This window comes from Equus caballus, chromosome 23 (genome assembly GCF_041296265.1).
Source record: "Equus caballus isolate H_3958 breed thoroughbred chromosome 23, TB-T2T, whole genome shotgun sequence".
NCBI classification, from domain to species: domain Eukaryota; kingdom Metazoa; phylum Chordata; class Mammalia; order Perissodactyla; family Equidae; genus Equus; species Equus caballus.
In genome coordinates this window covers 68,882,552-68,907,057 of record NC_091706.1, presented here as the reverse complement: position 1 = coordinate 68,907,057, position 24,506 = coordinate 68,882,552, and the positions used below count along the sequence as shown (strand labels likewise).

Here is a 24,506-nt window from a genome sequence, read left to right as displayed (position 1 = left end):
TTAAACTTTTTCATTGGCTCCCCTTGGCTTACATGATGAAACAATAACCTGGGAGGATGAAGCGTTTTAGCATAGTGGTTGGTGAGCACGCTTGGGATCCCAGTCCTGCCTTTTATTACCTGTATAACTTTGGGCAATTTACATAACCTCTCTGAAGTAATAATAGTATTTACCTCAGAGAATTGCGTGGGTTATTGCAACCTGGCCCCTGGTAAATCTTCAATAAATATTAGCTGTTATTGTTCTTATTTCTCAATATTTTTGGCTTTACTGATTGGTCAGAATGTGTAGTTGAATCCTGACGGATAAAACTATTCAGTTCTCTCCCATTTACTAATCTATAGAGGAACTAGAATCTAACCTAAGAATTCAAGTTTCTGATTTTGTGTGCTTAGAGCAGGAACTTTTGAGGGATATTTACTCAGAGAAACCTAGACAGTTTATTTCCTGATTCCTTCTCCTGTGGATCCTGATCCCAATTTGAGCTCAAGTGGATTCCTGCCTAGTCTTATCTCTGAAGGTGCATCTCAGGTTGGTATTGATAAACTGCAATGAATAATGACTGTTTTGGTTTTTTTTTAAGATTGGCACCTGCGCTAATATCTGTTGCCAATCTTTTTTTTTTCTTCTCCCCAAAGCCCCCAGATACATAGTTGTGTATTTTTAGTTGTGGGTCCTTCTAGTTGTGGCATGTGGGATTCCACCTCAACGTGACCTGACAAGCGGTGCTATGTCTGCACCCAGGATCCGAATGGGTGAAACCCTGGGCCGCCAAAGCGGAGTGTGCGTGCTTAACCACTCAGCCACAGGGCTGGCTCCTGACTGAGTTTTTTTGGTGCTTGCTGTACTTAGTGAGATGACTAGGGGCAGAGTTCAGACACTGGTTCTTTTTGGAATGTGTGGTGGCTGGGAAGGCTAACTAACCCTTTAATCATATATGTTCGTGTCATCTGCCACTACCCCCAAATTATGCATCTTTCGTGCTTACAGTTTCTGTCTAGTATCAGTTCCAGGTGCTATGTTCTATACAGCCTCCATGACTTGATTTCATTTTAATGTGTTGGAACTTCCTTATAGCTTGATTCCAGTATGCTCATGGTTTCAGCTTCTTAGATGCTACTAATAACCACAGGGAAGACTTCCCATGTATAGGGAATTGGCTGACAACTTTTTTCTGCCTTGTTTGGTAAAGAGATGTGTTGACCTGAATAATAGAAGGGAATCAAATATTTACTCCAAGAGATCATTGCCTTCTAGAAAAGGGAGGTGTGTCTAGCAAAAAAGTTGTTTTCTTGTCCTCTCTTTGCTCTTTCCCTCCCTAATTATGTGTGCACACACCTTGAGATGTTTCCTCAGAATTATTTGCATTATCCTTGTGTGCATATTTTCCTATATTATACTTAACTTTCATTGCCAGGTAAGGGAAAAGTCCTTTTGGAGTCATTTACCCTTGAGCATCTGATGAGAGTTAAGGATTTGCTGCAAAGAAAACAAAACTAAGTTTAACATACTATTTCAGGATGTTCATGGACTCCAAGAAGCCACTACTGGGATACCAGTTAAGAGCCCTGATGTAGGGCCTTTCAGGATGCTGTATATGTGATTTAAATGTAATATAAATGTGAGTTCTTAAAAATTTTTTAAGTTTATAATTGTTTGCTGGCAATATATGGAAATAGTTGATTTGAGAAAAAGCTTTTTTATTTTTATTTTTCCTTTTTCTCCCCAGAGCCCCCCTGGTACATAGTTGTATATTTTTAGTTGTGGGTCCCTCTAGTTGTGGCATGTGGGACGCCGCCTCAGGATGGCCCGACGAGTGGTGCCGCATCTGCGCCCAGGATCCAAACTGGCGAAACCCTGGGCCGCCAAAGCGGAGTGCAGGAACTCAGCCAGTGGGCTAGCCACAGGGCTGGCCCCGAGAAAAATTTTTAATTGTAGTGTTATACATGTAACATAAAATTTACAATTTTAACCATTTTTAAGTGTACAATTCACGAGTGTTAAATCTATTTACGTTATTGTGCAACCAGTCTCCAGAACTTTTTTCATCTTGTAAAACCGAAACTCTATATCCATTAAACAGCAACTCTCCATTTACCCCATCCCCCAGCCCCTAGTAAGCACCATTCTGCTTTCAGTTTCCATGAGTTTGACTATTCTAGATACCTCATACAAGTGGAATCATATGCTGTCTTTTTGTGACTGGCTTATTTCACTTAGCGTAATGTCCTCAAGTTTGTTGCTGACACGTTGTCTTCAAGATTGTTGAAGACGTGTGGCGTGTGTTAGAATTTTCTTCCTTTAAGACTGAATAATACTTCATTTTATGCATATGCCACGTTTTGCTTCTCCATTTATCTATTGATGAGCACTTGGGTTGCTTCTGTCTTCTGGCTATTGTGAATAATGCTGATGTGAACATGAGTATACAAATATCTCTTTGAGACCCTGCTTTTAGTTCTTTTGGATATCTACCCAGAAGTGGAATTGCTGGGTCGTTGCATAATTCGATGTTTAATTTTTTGAGGAACTGTCATACTGTTTCCTGTAGCGGTTGCACCAACAGTGCACAAAGGTTCCAGTTCCTCTATATCCTCATCAACACTCGTTAGTTTCTGAAGTTTGTTTTGTTTTGTTTGGATATTAGCCATCCTGATGGGTGTGAGGTGATACCTCGTTTTGATTTTGCATTTCCTTAGTGGTTAGTGATGTTGAGCATCTTTCTATGTGCTTCTCGGCCATTTGTTTATCTTCCTTGGGGAAATGTCTATTTAAGTCCTTTGTCCATTTTTAAATTGGGTTATTTGGGGTTTTTTGTTGTTGACTTGTAGAAGTTCTTTATATATTCTGGATATTAGCTCCTTATCAGATACATGCTTTGCAAATATTTTCTCCTTAGGTTGTCTTTTCACTTTGTTGATTGTGTGCTTTGATGCATAGAAGTTTTAAATTTTGATAACGTCCAATTTCCATTTTTACTTTGTTGCCTGTGTTTTTTAGTGTCATATGCAAGGAATCATCGTCAAATCCAGTATCATCAAGCTTTTCCCCTGTGTTGTCTTCTAAGAGTTTTATAGCTTTAAGTCTTACGTTTAAGTCTTTGGTTCATTTTAAAAGTTTGTAATTTTGATGAAGCCCAATATCTATTTTTTCTTTTTTGGCTTATAGTTTTGCAATCATGTCTAAGAATCTATTACTAAATCCAAGATTCACCTCTATATTTTCTTTTAGGAGTTTTATTGTTTTAGCTTATTCATTTGTTTTGAGTTAGTTTTTGTAAGGTGTGAGGTAGTATCCAACTTCATTCTTTATATGTAGAAATTCAGTTTTCTCAGTGCCACTTGCTAAATGTGTAAATTGGGCAAACTACTTAACTTCTCTGCATCTGAGTTTTGTCATCTATGAAATAGGGATAATAATAGTTCCTATCTCAAAACATTGTAGTGAGGATAAAGTGATAGTATCTGTAATGTCCTTGATCAGGGTTTGGCACAGTGTCTGTTGCTACTCCTGCTGTTATGGGATAGTTTTTGCCTGGATATAGCTCAGGATCCTTTGTAATAGACTGTCCCTGACCCGTGTCCTTGTCCTTCACAGTGTTTATTTCCATTTAACATTTCACATTCCGTGAAATGGGAGCGGGGATAGCTGCTACCATTGTTCCCAGCATCTAGTTGACATATAGTAGAACTCAACAAATATGTGTTGAATGAATTAATCAGTTGGAGTTGAATATTTTCATTCTTAAAGAATGTTGATAGAGATAGAAATATTTACAAAAACAGTTCTTGTCATCTAGGTTAGCTTTAAGTTGGGTGGTGGTTGGTAAATTAAGAGTTTGAAAAGTTGAGTGAAAAGCAGTTCTTTTACAAATGTTTAATGAATGCTTGGTCTATCCAAAATGGTAACCATGTCATTTATTCAACTATTAATGTAATACTGAGAAAGTTTTTATAGTTTTTGTGGGAAAGTTATTACATGTGGAGAAATAGGCAGTAAATTTTTTTTTCCTCCTTGCCTTCAAATGCTATTAGGTTGGAGGAAGAAAAGCAAAGCCTTCAGGTATAGTCATTTCACAAAAACTGACAATGGATTTGGACTGTGGGCTGTAGTTTGCCAACCCCTGCTCTAATATTTAGTGGCACTAGTTTTTCCCCTACTCTTTGCTTTCTCTCCTTCAGGATGTTTTTGTATTCTTGTCCACTTACTTTTTATTTTATTTTATTTTATTTATTTTATTTTTACTTTTTATTGAGTTAATGATAGGTTACAATCTTGTGAAATTTCAGTTGTATGTTATTGTCTGTCAGTTGTGTTGTAGGTGCACCCCTTCACCCTTTGTGCCCACCCCCCACCCCACCTTTCCCCTGGTAGCCACTAATCTGTTCGTATGGTAGTTCTATTTTTAATTTTTTGAGGAATCTCCATACTGTTTTCCATAGTGGCTGCACCAGTTTGCATTCCCACCAGCAGTGTATGAGGGTTCCTTTTTCTCCACAACCTCTCCAATATTTGTTACTATTTGTTTTAGTTATTTTTGTCATTCTAATGAGTGTAAGGTGATATCTTAGTGTAGTTTTGATTTGCATTTCCCTGATGATCAGCAATGATGAACAGCTTTTCATGTGCTTATTGGCCATCCGTATATCTTCTTTGGTGAAATGTCTGTTCATGTCTCCTGCCCATTTTTTGATTGGGTTGTTTGATTTTTTGTTGTTGAGTTGTGTGTGTTCTTTGTATATTATTGTCCATTTATTTTTAAAGTAAGCTTTATTTTAGAATAGTTTTGGATTTACAAAAAAATTATGAAGATAGCATAGAGATTTTTTCCTCCTATTATTAGCATCCTATTATTAACATAGTATGGTATATTTGTTGAAATTAGTAAATCAATATCCATACGTTATTATCAACTAAAGCCCTTTCTTTATTCAGATTTTCTGTTTTTTACTGAATGCCTTTTTTTCTATTTCAGTTTCTCATTACATTTATTTGTCCTGTCTTCTTAAGTTCCTCTGGGCTCTGGTAGTTTCTCGGACGTTCCTTGTTTTTGATGACCTTAATAATTTTGACGAGTACTGGTTAGGTATTTTGTAGAAAGTCTGTCAGTTGGGATTCATCTGTTGTTTTCCTCATGATTAGAGTGGAATTTAGGGTTTTGGAGAGGAAGCCCACAGAAGTGAAGTGCCATTTTCATTACATCATATCAAGGATACATATCACTGTTGATATTAATCTTCTGTCTGAAGTAGTGTTTGTCAGATTTCTCCACTGTAAAGTGACTCCTTTTCCCCTCTTTCTATACTGTACTCTTTGGAAAGGAGTCACTATCTGCAGCCAACAGTTACGGAATGGGAAGTTATGTTCCACCTCCTTGAGTACAGAGTATCTATGTAAATTATTTGGAATTCCTCAGCACAGGAGATTTGTCTATTCTCTGCCATTTGGTTATTAAATCATAAAAAATTACAAGTATTTTATAATTTGGGTTGTAATCCAATACTGCTTTATTTTTTCATTGCTCAGATTGTTCCAGCTTTGGCCACTGGGCTCTTTGACATACCCCAGCTCTCTTTTTTTGTGCACTTATATTCTGGCACTACAAGATTCGCCAGGCTCTTCTTGTATATTTCCTGCCCTAGTCCTAAGATTACTATTTCTCCAAGGAGCCTTGGTTCCTTTTATTGGAGAATGGTATTTGAAACCAAGACCTGGGCACTAGATCTTGGGCTTCCGGGGTGTCATTGCTTTTAACTCTCTCACCTGACAGGGCAAGGAAATATATGTGTGATACTAGCCTGTGTGTATACACATATCTATAAATATTTTTGTATGTGATGTATCTATGTATCTGTATCCATGTGATGCTAAAATGAGTTCATAATGATATCTCCAACTCTAATCCATTATTAAATGGCTCATTCTGGCTTCCTCCCCTTGTTTATTTGTAACCTTCCACTCTAGTAGTGAGAAAACAGACTCCCACCATTTGCCGTCCGTTTACTTAATTGTTCAATTCCACTGTATATGTGTAGTGGTTTCAGAATTGTTACCTGTACCCTTGTGGGCAGCAACTTTATCAATTAGAATACAGTGCTTATATGCAGTTGCTTTTGCCTTCAGTCTTACAGACTCTACTCATTCCTAATGTTACTTGGATCACCAACTTTTCCCCCTACTCTCTTCAGTGAAGTTGACTCATGCATCTGTAATACAGTTAGTTTCTTTTTCACATTCTGCATTTCATGCTGGGATTCCCTGACCTCATAAACATTTTTTTAAAAATTAGCACGTACTAGCATTCTTCACTTTTTGTTCTTTGAAGATCTGTGAGTTTTGACAAATGTGTAGTGTCATTTATCTACCATTACAGTATCATACAGAATAGTTTCACTGCCTGAAAAAGTCCCCTGTGCTTCACCTATTTAACCCTACCCCCTCAATTCCTAGCAATCAATGATCTGTTTACTACATCTATAGTTTTGCCTTTTCTGGAATGTCATATAAATGCGATCGTACATTATATAACCTTCTAGACTTGCTTCTTTCACTTAGCAATATGCATTTAAGATCCATCATCCAAAAGTCTCATTTTAATTTGCATTTTTAAATGACATATGTTGAGCATCTTTTCGTATGTTTATTTGCCATCTGTATATCATCTTTGGTTAGGAGTCTGTTCAGATCCCCCCTGCCCATTTTACAATTAGGGGATTTATTAATTCATTTAACAAGAAGTCTGGTGGAAAGACAGTTCCAGGATTGGTTTATTTAGCATTTAAACAGTGTCATCAAGGACCCAGGTGCTTTCTATTTTCAGTGTGTTGACTTTTCTGGGTCTCATGGTCTCAAGATGGCTGTCTGGTTCCAGGCTTCACACACAGTCAGCAATGTCCAGAGGCAGAAAAGCATCAGAGTAAGCCTCTCTCTGCATCTTTTTCTCATCTCTGTTTTTACTATTGCATTTTTTATTGAGATATATTTACGTACCATAAAATTCACTTTTAAAGTGTACAATTCAGTTATTTTTAGTGTTTTCACAAGGTTGTGCAACCATCACCATTATCAGAACATTTTCGTCTCCCCAAAGTGAAACCCTGTACCCATTAGCCGTCACTCTTCATTTTCCCATAGCTTCAGACTCTGGTGACCACTAATCTGCTTTCTGTCTCTGTGGAGTTGTCTATTCTGGACATTTCACATAAATAGAATCACACTGTATGTAGCCTTTGTTCTGGCTTCTTCTACTTAGCATAACATTTTCAAAGTTCATCCATATTGTAGCATGAATTGATACTTTCTTTTTCTTTTCACATTTTTAAAATTTTTATTTTTTGGAGGAAGATTAGCCCTGAGCTAACATCTGCTGCCAATCCTCTTTTTGCTGAGAAAGACTGGCCCTGAGCTAACATCCATTCCCATCCTCCTCTACTTTATATGTGGGATGCCTGCCACAGCATGGCTTGACAAGTGGTGCGTAGGTTTGCACCAGGGATCTGAACCGGCGAACCCTGGGCCACTGAAGTGGAACATGTGAACTTAACCTCTGCGCCACCTGGCTGGCCCCAATACTTTATTCTTTTTTATGGCTGAATAATATTGCGTTCTGTGGATGTACCATTATGTTTAGCCAGTCATCAACTGGTAAACATTTGGGTTATTTCCATGTTTGGATACTGTGAATACTGTTACTATGAACATATGCGTATAAGTTTTTGTATGAACGTATATTTTCAGATTTCTTGAGTAACTGAGTTATATGGTAACTCTGTTTAATATTTTGAGGAACTGCCAAACTATTTTCCATTTCCTTGATCGCTAATGATGTTGAACATCTTTTCATGTGGTTATTGACCACTTGTGTATCTTCTTTAGAGAAATATCTATTCAGGTCCTTTGCCCATTTTTGAACATGGTTATATGTCATTTTATGAACGAGTTATTAGAGCTGTTTATATATTCTTGATCAAGTCCCTTATTAGATATGAGTTTTACAAATATTTTCTTCCAATCTCTGGCTTATCTTTTGATTCTCTCGACTGTTTTTCGCAGAGCCCAAGTTTTTAATTTTAATGGCGTCTAACATATCAACTTTTTCTTGCATAGATGGTGTCTTTAGTGTTGTGTATACAAACACGTCATGAAGCTAAGGGACCTTACTTTTAGGTCTATGAACTATTGAGGTACTTTTTTCTATTGTGGTAAAATATACATAACATAAAACTTACCGTTTTAGCCTTTTTTTTTTAAGATTTTATTTTTTTCCTTTTTCTCCTCAAAGTCCCCCAGTACATAGTTGTATGGCATGTGGGATGCCACCTCAGCATGGCCTGATGAGCAGTGCCATGTCCACGCCCAGGATCCGTGCAGCGCCAACTTAAACACTCGGCCACAGGGCCGGCCCCCATTTTAGCCATTTTTAAGGGTATAGTTCAGTGATGTTAATGTTGTTGTGCAACCATTACCATTGTCCATCTCCAGAACTTTTCATCATCCCAAACTGAATTTTATCCCCATTAAACAATAACTCCCCATTTCCTTGCCCCCCCCCCCAGCCCCTGGCAACCACCATTCTACTTTCTGTCTCTATAAATTTGACTACTCTAGATACCTTATGTAAGTGGAATCATACAGTATCTCACCTTTTATGTTTGGCTTATTACACTTAGCATAATGTCTTCACAGTTTATCCATGTCCGTAGCATGTGTCAGAATTTCCTTTTTATGGCTGAATAATATTCCACTGTATGCATATGCCATATTTTGTTTATACATTCTTCTGTGGATGGACACTTTTGTGGCTTCCACCTTTTGGCTGTTATGAATAATGCTGTGAACATGGGTGTACAAATATCTCTTTGAGACCCTACTTTCAATTCTTTTGGATATATACCCAGAAGTAGAATTGCTGGATCATTAGGTAATTCTATTTTTAATTTTTTAAAACCCTGTACTGTTTTTCAGAGTGGCTATACCATTTTACATTCCTACCAACAGTGCACAAGAGTTCCAATTTGTCTGCGTCCTTGCCAACAATTGTTATTTTCTGGTTAAAAACATTGTGTTTTTTAATCGTAGCCATCCTAATGAGCAGGAGGTAATATCTCATTGTGTTTTTGCTTTGCATTTCCATAATGAGTAGTGATGTTGAGCATCTTTCCATGTATTTATCTGTCCTTTGCCATTTTTTAATCAGCTTTTTTTGGTCAAGTTGTAGGAGTTTTTATATATTCAGGGTATTTATGCCTTACCAGATAATTTGAAAATATTTTCTCCCATTCTGTGGGTTGCCTTTTCATTCTCTTGGTAATTTCCTTTGATGCACAAAAGTTTTTTCAGTTTGATTGAGTCCAATTTATTTATTTTCTTTTTCTTTTGTTGCCTGTTTTTTTGGTGTTGTATCTAAGAAATCGCTGCCAAATAGAATGTCATGAAGCTTTTCCCCTATGTTATCTTCTAAGAGTTTTGTGGTTATGGCTCTTACGTTTAAGGCTTTGATCCATTTTGGGTTAATTTTCTGTATCTGATGTAAGGAAAAAAGGTCCAACTTCATTCTTTTTCACGTGGATATCCAGTTTTCCCAGCACCACTTGTTGAAGAGACTGTCCTTTCCCCATTGAATGGTCTTAAGCACCCTTGTCACAAATTATTTGACCATTATGTGAGTGTTTATTTCTGGACTCTCTTATATTCCCTTGGTCTGTGCGTCTGTCTTTATGCCAGTACCACACTGTTTTGAATAGCCTTTTAGTATGTTTTGTCAGGAGGTGTGAGTACTGCAGTTTCATTCTTTTTCTTCAAGGTGGTTTTGGCTATTTGGGGTCTCTTGAGATTCCATATGAATTTTAGGATGGATTTTTCTATTTCTGCAAAAAATGTCATTGGGATTTTTATAGAAATCTCATTAAATACGTAGATCACTTCGGGTAGTATTGACATCTAAACAGTATTAAGTTTCCTGATTCATGAACATGAAATGTCTTTCCATTTATTTATGTCTTCTTAATTTCTTTCAGCAATGTTATGTAGGTTTCAATGTATAAGTGTTTTGCGAACTTGGTTAAGTTTTCCTGAGAATTTTATTCTTTTGGATGCTGTTGTAAATGTAATTGTTTTTGTAATTTCCTTTTTGGATTATTCGTTGTTAGTATATAAATGCAACTGATTTTTGAATGTTGATTTTTTTTTTTTGGCCTGCAACTTTGCTGAATTCGCTTATTAGCTCTAACAGTTTTTTTGTGGAACCTTTGGGGATTTCTATGTATAAGATCTTGGCATTTGCAAACAGAAACAATGTATCTTTTCTTTTCCAGTTGGATGCCTTTTATGTCTTTTTCTTCCTTAATTACTCTAGCTAGAACTTCCAATACTGTGTTGAGTAGAAGTGGTGAAAGCAGGCATCCTTGTCTTGTTCCTGATCTTAGAGAAAGTTTTTACAGCCTTTCACTATTGAGTGTGAATGATAGATGTGGATTTTTCATATGTGGCCTTTATTATATTGAGATAGTTTCTTTCTATCCCAGTTTTTAAAAAATTTTTTTAAATCATGAAAGGATGTTAATTTTGTCAGATGCTTTTTCTGCATCAGTTGGGATGACCATGTATTTTCTTTTTTTTTTTTTTAAAGATTTTATTTTTCCTTTTTCTCCCCAAAGCCCCCCGGTACATAGCTGTTTATTCTTCGTTGTGGGTCCTTCTAGCTGTGGCATGTGGGACGCCGCCTCAGCGTGGCTCGATGAGCAGTGCCATGTCCGCGCCCAGGATTCAAACCAACGAAACACTAGGCCGCCTGCAGCGGAGCGCGCGAACTTAACCACTCAGCCACGGGGCCAGCCCCTGTGACCATGTATTTTCTGTTCCTTTCATTTTAATATGATGTATTCCATTGATTGATTTTCATATGTGAACTGTTCTTGCATTCCAGGAATAAATCTCACATGGTCAGGGCATATCCCTTTTAATATGTTGCTGAATGCAGTTTGGTGGTATTTTGTTAAGGATTTTTGCATTGATAGCATAAGGGAAATTAATTTGTATTTGTCTTTTCTTGTGGTGTCTTTGTCTGGCTTTGGTACCGGTAATGCTGTCTTCATGGAATATGTTAAGAAGTGTTCCCTCCTCTTCTTTTTTTTTTTTTTTTAAAGGCAGACTGCCACATACAGCAGCTCATTTGGATGTGTCTAGAGTCTTGGAAGCTTGACTACCTTACGTTCTCCTACAACTGGACCTTGATAGCTTATTTGGAGGTTCTAGCAGGGGGGAGTGCAACTACTTCTATACCCTTGACTGAAGAATGATTGTCCTCTATCTGGGAAGGTCGTCCTCTTTGACCAAGGGCGCAGCTTTGGGAGCGAGGCACATGGAGCAGTGAGGGAGGAAGGGGATACCTGCTTAGCCAGCCAGATTAGCTGAATCAACCCTAGCAATCAGTGGGGTGACAGATGTCACAGCCAGATCGCCCTCACACCCCCTCCTCTTCATTTTTAGAAGGGTTTGAGAGGGATTGATGTTAGTTCTTCTTTAAATGTTTGGTAGAATTTACCAATGAAGCCATCAGGTCCAGGGCTTTTCTTTGTTGGGAAGTTTTTGATCACCGATTCGATCTCTTTACTAGTTCTGGGTCTATTAACATGTTCTGTTACTTTATGATCCAGTTTTAGTAGAGTGTGTGTTTCCAGGAATTTGTCCATTTCATCTAGTTTATCCAATTTCTTGGCTTACAGCTGCCCGTAGTACTCCCTTATAGTACCTCTTTCATTTCCAATTTTAGTAATCCAGGTCTTCCCTCTATTTTCCTTGGTCAGTTTCGTTAAAGATTTGTCAGGTTTTTTTGGTAGTTTCATAAAATCCACTTTTGATTTTGTTGATTTTCTGTCTTGCTTTTCTATTTTGTATGGCATTTATTTCTGCTCTAATCTTTATTATTTCTTTTCTTTTTCTTTTTTGCATTGTGTTTAGTTTGCTCTTTTCTAGTTCCTTACAGTAAAAAGGTACATTATTGATTTCAGATCTTTTATAATCTTCCTTTGTTGAAGATTAGCTGCCTAATATGTGTGGTTTTATTTCTGGGCTTTCAGTTCTGTTCCATTGATCTGTGTGTCTGTTTTTGTACCAGTACTATGCTGTTTTGATTACTACAGCTTTATAGTATATTTTGCAGTCGGGGATTGTGTGATGTCTCCAGCTCTGTTCTTTTTTCTCAAGATTTCGTTAGCTCTTTGGGGTCTTTTGTTGCCCCATGTGAATTTTAGGATTCTTTGTTCTATTTCTGTGAAGAATGTCATTGGGATTCTGAATGACATTGCATTGAATCTGTAGATTGCTTTAGGTAGTGTGGACGTTTTAACTATGTTTATTCTTTCAATCCATGAGCATGGAATATCATTCCCTTTCTTTATGTCATCATCAATTTCCTTCAATAATTTCTTGTAGTTTTCATTGAATAGGTCTTTCATCTCCTTGGTTAAATTTTTTCTTTTTTTTTTAAAGATTGGCACCTAAGCTAACATCTGTTGCCAGTCATTTTTTTTTCCTTGTTTACCCCAAAGCCCCTCAGTACACACTTGTATATTGTAGTTGTAGGTCTTTCTGGTTGTACCATGTGGGATGCCACCTCAGCATGGCCTGATGGTCAGTGCCATGTCTGCACCCAGGATCCGAACCGGTAAAACCCTGGGCCGCCAAAGTGGAGTGCACGAACTTATCTACTTGGCCACTGGGCTGGCCCCTCTTTGGTTAAATTTATTCCTAGATATTTTATTCTTTTTGTTGTGGTTGTAAATGGGATTGTATTCTTGAGTTCTCTTTCTGCTACTTCCTTATTAGAGTATAGAAATGCATCAGATTTTTTGTAAGTTGATTTGGTATCCTACAACTTTGCTGTAGTTGTTGATTATTTCTAATAGTTTTCTGATGGTTTCTTTAGGGTTTTCTACATGTAAAATCATGTCGTCTGCGAACAGCGAGAGTTTCACTTCTTCCTTTACAATTTGGACACCTTTTATTTCTTTTTCTTGCCTATTTGCTCTGGCCAAACCTCCAGTACTTTGTTGAATAAGAGTGGCAGGAGTGGGTGCCCTTGTCTTGTTCCTGTTCTTAGAGGGATAGCTTTCAGTTTTTCACCGTTGAGTATGATGTTGGCTGTGGGTTTGTCATATAAGGCCTTTATGATGTTGAAATACTTTAGTTCTATACCCATTTTATGGAGAGTTTTTATCATAAATAGATGTTGGATCTTGTTAAATGCTTTCTCTGCATTTTTTAAGATGATTATGTGATTTTTATTCCTCATTTTGTTAATGTGGTGTATCACATTGATTTTGTGGATGTTGAACCATCCCTGTGTCCCTGGTATAAATCACACTTGATCATGATGTATGGTCTTTTTGATGTATTGCTGTATTCGGGTTGCCAATATTTTGTTGAGGATTTTTGCATCTATGTTCATCAGCGACATTGGCCTGTAATTTTCCTTCTTTGTGTTGTCCTTGTCTGGCTTTGGGATCAGGATGATGTTGACCTTGTAGAATGTTAGGAAGTGTTTCATCATCTTCAATTTTTTGGAATAGTTTGAGAAAGACAGATATTGAATCTTTGAATGTTTGGTAGAATTCTCCAGAGAAGCCATCTTGTCCTGGACTTTTATTTTTTGGCAAGTTTTTGATTACTGTTTCAATCTCTTTACTTGTGATTGGTCTACTCAGATTCTCTGTTTCTTCTTGTTTCTGTTTTAGGAGGTTGTATGAGTCTAAGAATTTATCCGTTTCTTCTAGATTGTCCAATTTGTGGGAATATAGTTTTTCATAGTATTCTCTTAGAATCCTTTGTATTTCTGCAGTATCCATTGTAATTTCTCCTCTTTCATTTCTGATTTTATTTATTAGAGCCTTCCTCTTTTTTTTTCTTAGTCTGGCTAAGGGTTGTCAATTTTTTTAATCTTCTCAAAGAACCAACTCTTAGTTTAATTTATCCTTTCTACTATTTTTTTTTTTTTTTGGTTTCTATTGTATTCATTTCTGCTTGAATTTTTATTTCCTTTGGAAGGAAGACTGATTTATTTTTGTCACCTTCTTATATCCAGTTACCCACACAAAGTTCCCACCATACCAAGGCCCACCTGTCATGCCATGTTTCTCTTATGTATCATTTGTGTTGGCCAGGGATGAATGATAGTTCAATTAAAGTAATTTATGTTGATGTGAGAGTAAGAAGTGTCTGCATTTCAGAAGAGATGTTTATTAGTTTAAAGAGTTTCTCATTGATATATCTAAACATGTAATATGTAAACAGATAGTCTTTCTTTGCAAGATGCTGAAAATAGCATAATAGTGAAAGATATGTTCATCTGTCACTTAACGACAGAGATATTTTCCAAGAAATGCATCGTTAGGTGATGTCATCATTGTGAGACCTTCATAGTGTGTACTTACACAAACTTGGACAGTATAGTCTACTATACACCTAGGCTATATGGTACTAATCTTATGGGACCACTGTGGTATATGCAGCATGCCATTGTATATGCACAATCTAAAGTGTGTGTACCTGTTTTTATATTAATCAGCACTGCAGCCACACGGATCTCTATCCCAATGGTCTCCATAAATAGAGATTCATTGCCTGGGAAAGAGCACCAAACCACGGAAATTGCAAAGAAGTAATAGGGTAGCCCTCCTGTGCTTCTTACTGTGAGCTGTTTTGAGAGGTTTTTGAGATTCTTGTATGCCATGCATGATAAAAATAAAAGATTCCAGAGGAATAGTTGGGCTTTTTGTTGACATATTCACCCGCTGTTTGGAAGCAATTGCTTTCAAATGTGAGGTGGTTGACTATCAGAATTTTCACCCAAATAATTAGGAAATTATTAGTAAATGCATATAGGCTATTTACTTTTTAAAATTTATTTTTGCCACCATTTCTCCTACTTTTGGGGTTTTTTTGCTGTAGATTTTAAAACAGATTTCAGACATCTTATTTCACAAATAAATATATTGCTATGTATCTCTAAGAGATAATGACTTTTTAAAAAATTATTACTTCAGTGCCATTATTTACAATGAATGTAATTTTTTTTTTTTTTAGGAAGATTAGCCCTAAGCTAACTGCTGCCAATCCTCCCCTTTTTGCTGAGGAAGACTGGCCCTGAGCTAACTTCCGTGCCCATCTTCCTCTATGGATATAATTCTTTAGTGTCATCTAATACCCAGTCCATTTTCAAATTTCCATGATTGACTCAAAATTTTCTTTTTTCTAGTTAGTTTATTTGAGTCAAAACCCAAAGTCCTCATATTGCTTTCAGTTAATATTTCTTAAATTCTTATAATCTCTATACTAACATAGTTCTCCCTCCATTTTTTTCTTTGCCCATACCATTTCTGTGTTGAAGAAACTAGGTCATTTGTTTCAAAATTTTTTCTACTTCTGGATTTTCTTGTTTAAAAGAACAGAGAAAAGATGTTAGTGTCAGAAGAGATCCTTTTTCCCTCTCACATGTATTCTGTTGAGTGCTTTGTTACTAGAGTGGGGTGAGAGAAGGGCACTTTGGGATACATCATTGAACAAAAGAGACAAAAATCCTTTCCTTCATGGCATTGACATTTGCATTCCAGAGAAGGTGGACAGTAAACAGAAATGAATGGTAAAGTTTGTTAGAAATTCTCTAGAAAACAGTAGAGCATAACAAGGGGATAGGGAGGTGTAGGACTTTGTTGGATGTGTAAGATGTGTGGCTAAGTGTAAGTTGTGTCAGAATGTGGCAGGAGCCAAGGAGGGTGCAACAGAGGAATAACATGATCCCATTTACATTTAAATCATTTAAATTTCATTTAAATACATTTAAATCAGATTTCCATTAAATCTGGCTGCTGTGCAGTGGGTGAAGAAGCAAGGGTGGAAAGCTGCTCTGTAATGTGGGCAAGAGATGGTAGAGGATCAGACTGGGGAGAGCTAGCTAGCCAGAGAGGAGTCAAGGACAATGGCAAGTGTCTGGCTCCAGTGACTGGAAAGATTGACGCAGACAGCCTCAGAAGGCTTAGTCACAGGCAGAGGCTGAATAGCTGCTACCATTTCCATTCTGTATTCTGTTGGTAAAAGATTTGTAAAAACTGGTACATTTTGAAGGTTATGTTATGTTAAAGGCCTTTTGATCGTTTTTTTTTTTGAATTGTTAGATGATTAAATGGTTCTTTTTTTCCTCTTAATTTGTACAATGCTTTCTGTTTTGCAAATGTCTTATTTAATGGCATTTAAAACTGCTTATTATTAGACATTGCAAAAATTTAGAAATTTATAAGTTGGATTTTTAATAACAATTGTTCTTGGCTCTTTTTGAAAAATTTTAAAGCTACAGAAAATTAAAAGAATAGTAAATGTTCCCTTCATCTAAATTCAGCAATTAACATTTTGTGACATTTGCTTTAGAAAGTAGCTATGTACCATTTTTTCCCCCAAACTATTTGACAGTGAGTTGCAGACATCAAGAACACCCATGAAATTTAACATTAATGCCCTATGGTTATCTAATATACAGTCCATATTCATGTTTTTTCCTTTTGTCCCCTTTTCATCTAGGATCTAGTCTAGTATCCTCCATTTGGTTGTCAGGACTCTCATCTCCTTTAAACTGTACAAGTCTCCCTACCTTTACTTTTGTCTTCTATGACATTGACACTTTTTTTGAGGAAAATTAGCCCTGAGCTAACATACACTGCCAGTCCTCCTCTTTTTGCTGAGGAAGATTGGCCCTGAGCTAACATCTGTGTCCATCTTTCTCTGTTTTATATGTGTGATACCCACCACAGCATGGCTTGATAAGTGGTGCATAGATCAGTGCGCGGGATCCCAACCGGTGAACCCCAGACCGCTGAAGCGGAAGCGGAGTGCGTGAGCTTAACTGCTATGCCACTGGGCTGGCCCCAACGCTGACATTTTTAAGGACACTAGACCAGTTGTCTTGTAGGATGTCCCACAATGTGGATTTGTCTGATCAATTCCTTATGATTAGCTTTTAGTTAAAGCATGCGGAGGTACTTTTACCTTTTTTTTTCATTAAGATTATGATAGATTACAACCTTGTGAGATTTCAGTTGTACATTATTGTTAGTCATGTTGTGGGTACACCACTTCACCCTTTGTGCCCTCCCCCCCCCCCTTTTCCCAGGTAACCACTGATCAGTTCTCCTTGTCTATATGTTAACTTCCACCTATGAGTGGAGTCATATAGAGTTTGTCTTTCTCTGGCTTATTTCGCTTAACATAATACCCTCAAAGTCCATCCATGTTGATGCGAATGGGACGATTTTGTCCTTTTTTATGGCTGAGTAGAATTCCATTGTGTATATATAGCATATCTTCTTCATCCAATCATCAGTTGCTGGGCACTTAGGTTGGTTCCACGTCTTGGCTATTGTAAATAATGCTGCGATGAACATTGGGGTGCATGAGACTCTTGGAATTGCTGATTTCAGGTTCTTAGGATACATACCCAGTAGTGGGATGGCTGGGTCATAAGGTATTTCTATTTTTAATTTTTTGAGAAATCTCCATACTGTTTTCCATAGTGGCTGCACCAGTTTGCATTCCCACCAACAGTGTATGAGGGTTCCTTTTTCTCCACAACCTCTCCAACATTTGTCACTCTTGGTTTTGGATATTTTTGCCAATCTAACGGGTGTAAGGTGATAGCTTAGTGTAGTTTTGATTTGCATTTCCCTGATGATTAGTGATGATGAGCATCTTTTTCATGTGTCTATTGGCCATCCTTATATCTTTTTTGGAGAAATGTCTGTTCATGTCCTCTGTCCATTTTTTGATCGGGTTGTTTGTTTTTTTGTTGTTGAGATGTGTGAGTTCTTTATATATTATGACGATTAACCCTTTGTCAGATAAGTAGCTTGTAAATATTTTTTCCCAATTACTGGGCTGTTTTTTTGTTTTAATCCTGTTTTCCCTTGCCTTGAAGAAGCTCTTTAGTCTGATGAAGTCCCATTTGTTTATTCTTTCTATTGTTTCCCTTGTCTGAGGGGTTACGGTGCCCGAAAAGATTCTTTTGAAGCTGATGTCGAAGAGTGTACTGCCTATATTCTCTTCTAGAAGACTTATTGTTTCAGGCCTAATCTTTAGGTCTTTGATCCATTTTGAGTTTATTTTTGTGAATGGTGAAAAAGAATGGTCAATTTTCAATCTTTTACCTGTGGCTGTCCAGTTTTCCCACGACCATTTGTTAAAGAGACTTTCTTTTCTCCATTGTAGGCCCTCAGCTCCTTTGTCGAAGATTAGCTGTCCATAGATGCGTGGTTTTATTTCTGGGCTTTCAATTCTGTTCCATTGATCTGTGCAACTGTTTTTGTACCAGTACCATGCTGTTTTGATCACTGTAGCTTTGTAGTATGTTTTCAAATCAGGGATTGTGATGCCTCCGACTTTGTTTTTCTTACTCAGGATTGCTTTAGCAATTCGTGGTCTTTTGTTGCCCCATATGAATTTTAGGATTCTTTGCTCAATTTCTGTAAAGAATGACATTGGGATTCTGATTGGGATAGTGTTGAATCTGTAGATTGCTTTAGGTAGTATGGACCTTTTAACTATGTTTATTCTTCCAATCCATGTGCATGGAATGTCTTTCCATCTCTTTATGTCGTCATCAATTTCTTTCAACAAAGTCTTGTAGTTTTCGTTATATAAATCTTTCACTTCCTTGGTTAAATTTATCCCAAGGTATTTTATTCTTTTCGTTGCGATTGTGAATGGGATTGAGTTCTTGAGTTCTTTTTTTGTTGTTGTTGTTTTTTTTTTAAAGATTTTATTTTTTCCTCTTTCTCCCCAAAGCCCTCCAAGTACATAGTTGTATATTCTTTGTTGTGGGTCCTTCTAGTTGTGGCACGTGGGACGCCGCCTCAGCGTGGTTCGATGAGCGGTGTCATGTCCGCGCCCAGGATTCGAACCAACGAAACACTGGGCCGCCTGCAGCGCAGTGTGCGAACTTAACCTCTCGGCCACGGGGCCAGCCCCAGTTCTTGAGTTCTTTTTCTGTTAGTTTATTGTTAGTGTGTATAAATGCTACTGATTTATGTATGTTGATTTTATACCCTGCAACTTTGCTTTAGCTGTTGATTGTTTCTAATAGTTTTCCTATGGAGTCTTTGGGCTTTTCTATATATAAGATCAAACAGCGAGAGTTTTACTTCTTCTTTGCCTATTTGGGTTCCTTTTATTTCTTTTTCCTGCCGAATTGCTCTGCCCAACACCTCCAGTACTATGTTGAATAGGAGTGGTGAAAGTGGGCACCCTTGTCTTGTTCATGTTCTCAGAGGGATGGCTTTCGGTTTTTGTCCGTTGAGTATGATGTTGGCTGTGGGTTTGTCATATATGGCCTTTATGATGTTGAAGTACTTTAGTTCTATACCCATTTTATTGAGGGTTTTTATCATAAATGGATGTTGGATCTTGTCGAATGCTTTCTCTGCATCTATTGAGATGATCATGTGGTTTTTGTTTCTCATTTTGTTAATGTAGTGTATCACGTTGATTGACTTGCGGATATTGAACCATCCCTGTGTCCCTGGTGTAAATCCCACTTGGTCATGGTGTATAATCTTTTTGATGTATTGCTGTATTCAGTTTGCCAGAATTTTGTTGAGGATTTTTGCATCTATGTTCATCAGTGATATCGGCCTGTAGTTTTCCTTCTTTGTGTTGTCCTTGTCAGGTTTGGGGATCAGAGTGATGTTGACTTCATAGAATGTGTTAGGGAGTGCTCCATCTTCCTTAATTTTCTGGAATAGTTTGAGAAGGATAGGTATTAAATCTTCTTTGAATGTTTGGTAGAATTCTCCAGAGAAGCCGTCTGGTCCTGCACTCTTATTTTTGGGGAGGTTTTTGATTACTGTTTCTCTTTCTTGTGATTGGTCTATTCAGATTCTCTGTTTCTTTCTGATTCAGTTTGGGGAGGTTGTAAGAGTCTAGGAATTTGTCCATTTCTTCTAGGTTGTTCAATTTGTTGGCATATAGTTTTTCATAGTATTCTCTTATGATCCCTTGTATTTCTTTGGTATCCATTGTGATTTCTCCTCTCTCATTCCTAATTTTATTTATTTGAGATTTCTGTCTTCTTTTCTTAGTGAGTCTGGCTAAGCGTTTGTCAATTTTGTTAATTTTTTCGAAGAACCAACTCTTTGTTTCATTGATCCTTTGTCCTGTCTTTTTTGTTTCAATATTGTTTATTTCTACTGTAATTTTTATTATTTTTCTCCTTCTACTGACTTTGGGCTTTGTTTGTTCTTCTTTTTCTAATTCTGTTAGGTGTCGTTTGAGGTTGCTTATGTGAGATTTTTCTTGTTTAGTGAGGTGAGCCTGTATTACAATGAATTTCCCTCTTAGGACTGCTTTTACTGCATCCCAAATGAGTTGGTATGGCGTGTTTTCATTTTCATTTGTCTCCAGATAATATTTGATTTCTTCTTTAATTTCTTCAATAATCCATTGTTTGTTCAGTAGCGTGTTGTTTAGTCTCCACATTTTTGCACCTTTCCCTGCTTCATTCTTGTAATTGATTTCTAGTTTCATAGCATTATGATCAGAAAAGATGCTTGATATTATTTCAACTCTCTTGTATTTATTGATGCTTGCTTTGTTTCCCAAGATATGGTCTATCCTTGAGAATGTTCCATGCGCACTTGAGAAGAATGTGTAACCTGCTGTTTTTGGATGAAGTGTTCTATATATATCTATAAGTCCATCTGGTCTAATTTTTCATTTAATTCTATAATTTCCTTGTTGATTTTCTGTCTGGATGATCTATCCATTGGTGTTAATGGGGTGTTGAGGTCCCCTACTATTATTGTATTGTTGTTGATGTCTCCTTTTAGTTCTGTTAAGAGTTGCTTTACAAGTTTTGGTGCTCCTCTGTTGGGTGCGTAAATATTTATAAGTGTTATGTCATCTTGGTAGAGTGTCCCTTTTATCAGTATATACTGTCCCTCTTTGTCTTTCTTTATCTGTTTTGCTTTGAAGTCTGCTCTGTCTGATAGTAGTATAGCGACACCTGCTTTCTTTTGTTCATTATTAGCTTGGAGTATTGTCTTCCATCCTTTCACTCTGAGTCTGTGTTTGTCTTTGAGGCTGAGGTGTGTTTCCTGGAGGCAGCATATTGTTGGGTCTTGTTCTTTGATCCATCCTGCCACTCTGTGTCTTTTGATTGGAGAGTTCAATCCATTTACATTTAGAGTGATTATTGAAATGTGGGGGCCTACTGCTGCTATTTTATCTCTTGTTTTCCAGTTCTCTTGCATTTCCTTTGTTTCTCATCCCATGCTTTTGGATTACTAATTCAGGTATGTAAATTTCTGTATTGGGTGTCTTCTTATTTGTAATTTGTGTCTTTATTCTTGTTATTTGTTTAGTGGTTACCATATGTTTAGTATAAAACATCTCATAGATGAGATAGTCCATTTTCTGATAGCCTCTTATTCCCTTAAATTAAAACCTTCTATCCTTTTTCTCTTCCCCTTCTAGGTTGTTACTGTCAGATTTTTTTTTCCCCCTTCTTTCTTGTGTTGTGAGTTTGTGGTTAAAATGACAGGGTTATATTTATTCTTGCTGTTTCCCTTCCTTTTATCTTTAATGTTTTATTTAACTTTTGCTACCTGTTCTGATGGAGAGCTGCTACTTTCTGTTGTTGTCCTTCTACTTATCTCCTTTGCTCTTGGTTTTGTAGCCCCTTTCCTTTTTTTGATTTTTCAGGAATGAGGGTTTTGCTGAGCATTTCTTGAAAAGGAGGTTTTGTGGCAATGAACTCCCTTAATTTTTGTTTATCTGGGAAAGCTTTTATTTCTCCACCATATTTGAAGGATATTTTCGCTGGGTAGAGTATTCTTGGCTGCAGGTTTTTGTCCTTCAGAGTTTTGAATATATCATTCCACTCTCTTCTAGCCTGTAAAGTTTCTGCTGAGAAATCTGCTGATAGCCTGATGGGGGTTCCTTTGTAAGTTATTTTCTTCTGCCTGGCTGCCCTTAGTATTTTCTCCTTGTCATTGACTTTTGCTAGCTTCACTACTATGTGCCTTGGGGGTTGGTCTTCTTGCATTGATAAAGTTTGGAGATCTATTGGCTTCTGTCACATGAAGTTCCATCTCTCTCCCCAGGTTTGGGAAGTTCTCAGCCATTATTTCTTTGAACAGGCTTTCTGCCCCCTTCTCCTTCTCTTCTCCCTCTGGTATACCTATAATCCTTACGTTGCATCTCCTAATTGAGTCAGATAATTCTCGGAGAGTTTCTTCATTTCTTTTTAGTTTTAGTTCTCTCTCCTCCTCTGCCTGCAGCATTTCTATATTCCTATCTTCCAAATTGCTAATTCTGTCCTCCATATTATCGGCCCTACAGTTCAGCTTGTCTAGGTTTTTCTTAATCTCCTCTGTTGTGTTCTTCATTTCCAGTATTTCTGTTTGGTTCTTCTTTATAGTATCAAACTCTTTTGTGACATAGCTCCTGAACTCGTTGAGTCGTCTATCTGAATTCTCTTTGAACTCATTGAGTTTTTTAATGATGTCTGTTTTGAAGTCATCGTCATTTAGGTTATATATTTCATTGTCTTTGGGACTGTTTTCTGGGTATTTGTCATTTTCCTTCTGTTCTGGAGATTTAATATATTTTTTCATATTGCTTGATGGTGTAGATTTGTGCCTCCACATAGAGATAGAGTTTAGTTACTGCTTCCACTTGTTTCTACTGGCATGGTGGGGGAACAGCTGTTTATACTGCACCAACCAGGAACCCTATCAGCTGTTGCTAACTGGGCCTGGGCCCCTCCTCGTAGTCACTGTGGTCCTGTGGGGTCCCTCTTCAGCTGTGGGGGCGGTCACAGGGGGCTTCAGGCCGCTGGTGCCTGCTGTTGCAGACCTCCTAGACATGCTCCCTCCCTAGGGTCTGCAGTAGTGTTATGGGCTTTCCCAGTGGCCAGGGGCAGGATCACCTGTATTTGCAGCTCTGTCACTGTTGGCGCCCGCAAAATCTCACTTGTCCACTATAGGTCACAGCAGAGCTATGGGCATCTTCTGCAGTCTGTGGTTAGCTCACCTAGCTATGCTGCTTTTGTCCCAGGGTCTTCCAGCCTTGTGGTTGCCGGGTGGGGGCTCTCTACTAGTGCTGTGCAGAGGCTTTCACTGAGGCTGCTGTGAGACTGTAGAGTTTCCCCCTGGGCCATGGAGCCAGGCCGCTGGAACTCCACCCAGCCCCAGTCCTTTCCCCCAGGATCTCAGGGAGCCCCTTGCCCTGTCTGGGGGACAGCCGGAGACCGTGAGTTCAGTGGCAGCTGGCCGGCTGCTGCCCTGCCTGGGATTCTCCTCTTCAGGACCCTCCCAGCATTCTGAATGCTGGGCAGAGCCTCTCCACTAATGGCGAGTAGAGGCTTTCCCTGCTGCCAGAACGGGACCCCGGAGTTTCCCCCTGGGCCGCGGACCCAGCCACTGGAACTGCACCCAGCTCCACTCCTCTCCCAGGAGATCTCTGGTAGCCCTGTACCCCAACTGGGCAACAGCCGCAGTCTGTGAGACCGGTGGCGGCAGCTGGCGGGCTACTGCCCCATTCGGGATTCTCTCTGGGAGCCTCCCGGCGTTGTGGATGCTGGGAGGGGCCTCTTGGCTAATGGCCAATAGAGGTTTTCCCTGCCGCCTCTGGTGTGGGACTCTGGAGTTTCCCCCTGGGCTTAGGTGTAATCACGGGGCCTTAGGTAGGGCTGTGGTCACCTGTTTCCACCGTCACTCCTCTGGTGTGCGCACCCTCCTGCCCTTGATGTGTGGTGATGTTCTGGGGGCGTCTGCTGGAAGAAAGCCGCTTGCAGGTACTAGGCTGTTCGGGGGTCAGGGTCGGAGAGTTTTCACCTATCTCCACCTTCTCCTGGGGGGAAGTCCGTCTGCCTTCCGATGTATAGCAACATGGGTCTCTCAGGCATCCTGAGATGCTATATGGATATCCTTTGTTAAGCGATGACTGTCCAATTAGTTGTAGATTCGAAGGGAGAGAGATGGTACTTTTACCTTTTGAAGATTTAAAAATATAAGCATAAGAATAGTATAGGTTTTACAAAGTCTTTTCAAACTATCACTTCCAGTTACTACCAAGTGCTAGTTAGCAAAGCATCTGATCCTGTAATAAGCATTGTCACAGAATCAAAGAAGATTAAATTGAGGGGAATTTTAGATTTCATCTCCAGAAATCACAAAGTACAGAAAACTAGCAGAATAGACACAGTCTTAACACAAGTCAGAAACAGAAAGCTGGATTTTAACACCTTTAGGTAGGGAGTGTGTTTTCAGGTTTGACCTAGTCCTTATTGTTCTTCCCCCACCCCCTATCATATAAATCATCTAGGCTGCCCCTGAAGCTTTTGAGCATATGACCCTGATGCCCACCTCTCTCATTATGTAGCTAGGGAAACTTCAGGCTTCCAGGCCAAGCTGCTGAGGAATACATAGTTAATGAGAGACAGAATAGTCAAGTTCTGGAACTTCAGT

General features: G+C 38.3%; 1 protein-coding gene across 1 annotated transcript in view; it reads left to right on the top strand.

Annotated features, from left to right (window-relative positions):
- MFSD14B (major facilitator superfamily domain containing 14B) overlaps positions 1-24,506 on the top strand; it is an 88,651-nt gene that overhangs the window by 1,974 nt on the left and 62,171 nt on the right. The window lies entirely within an intron of this gene.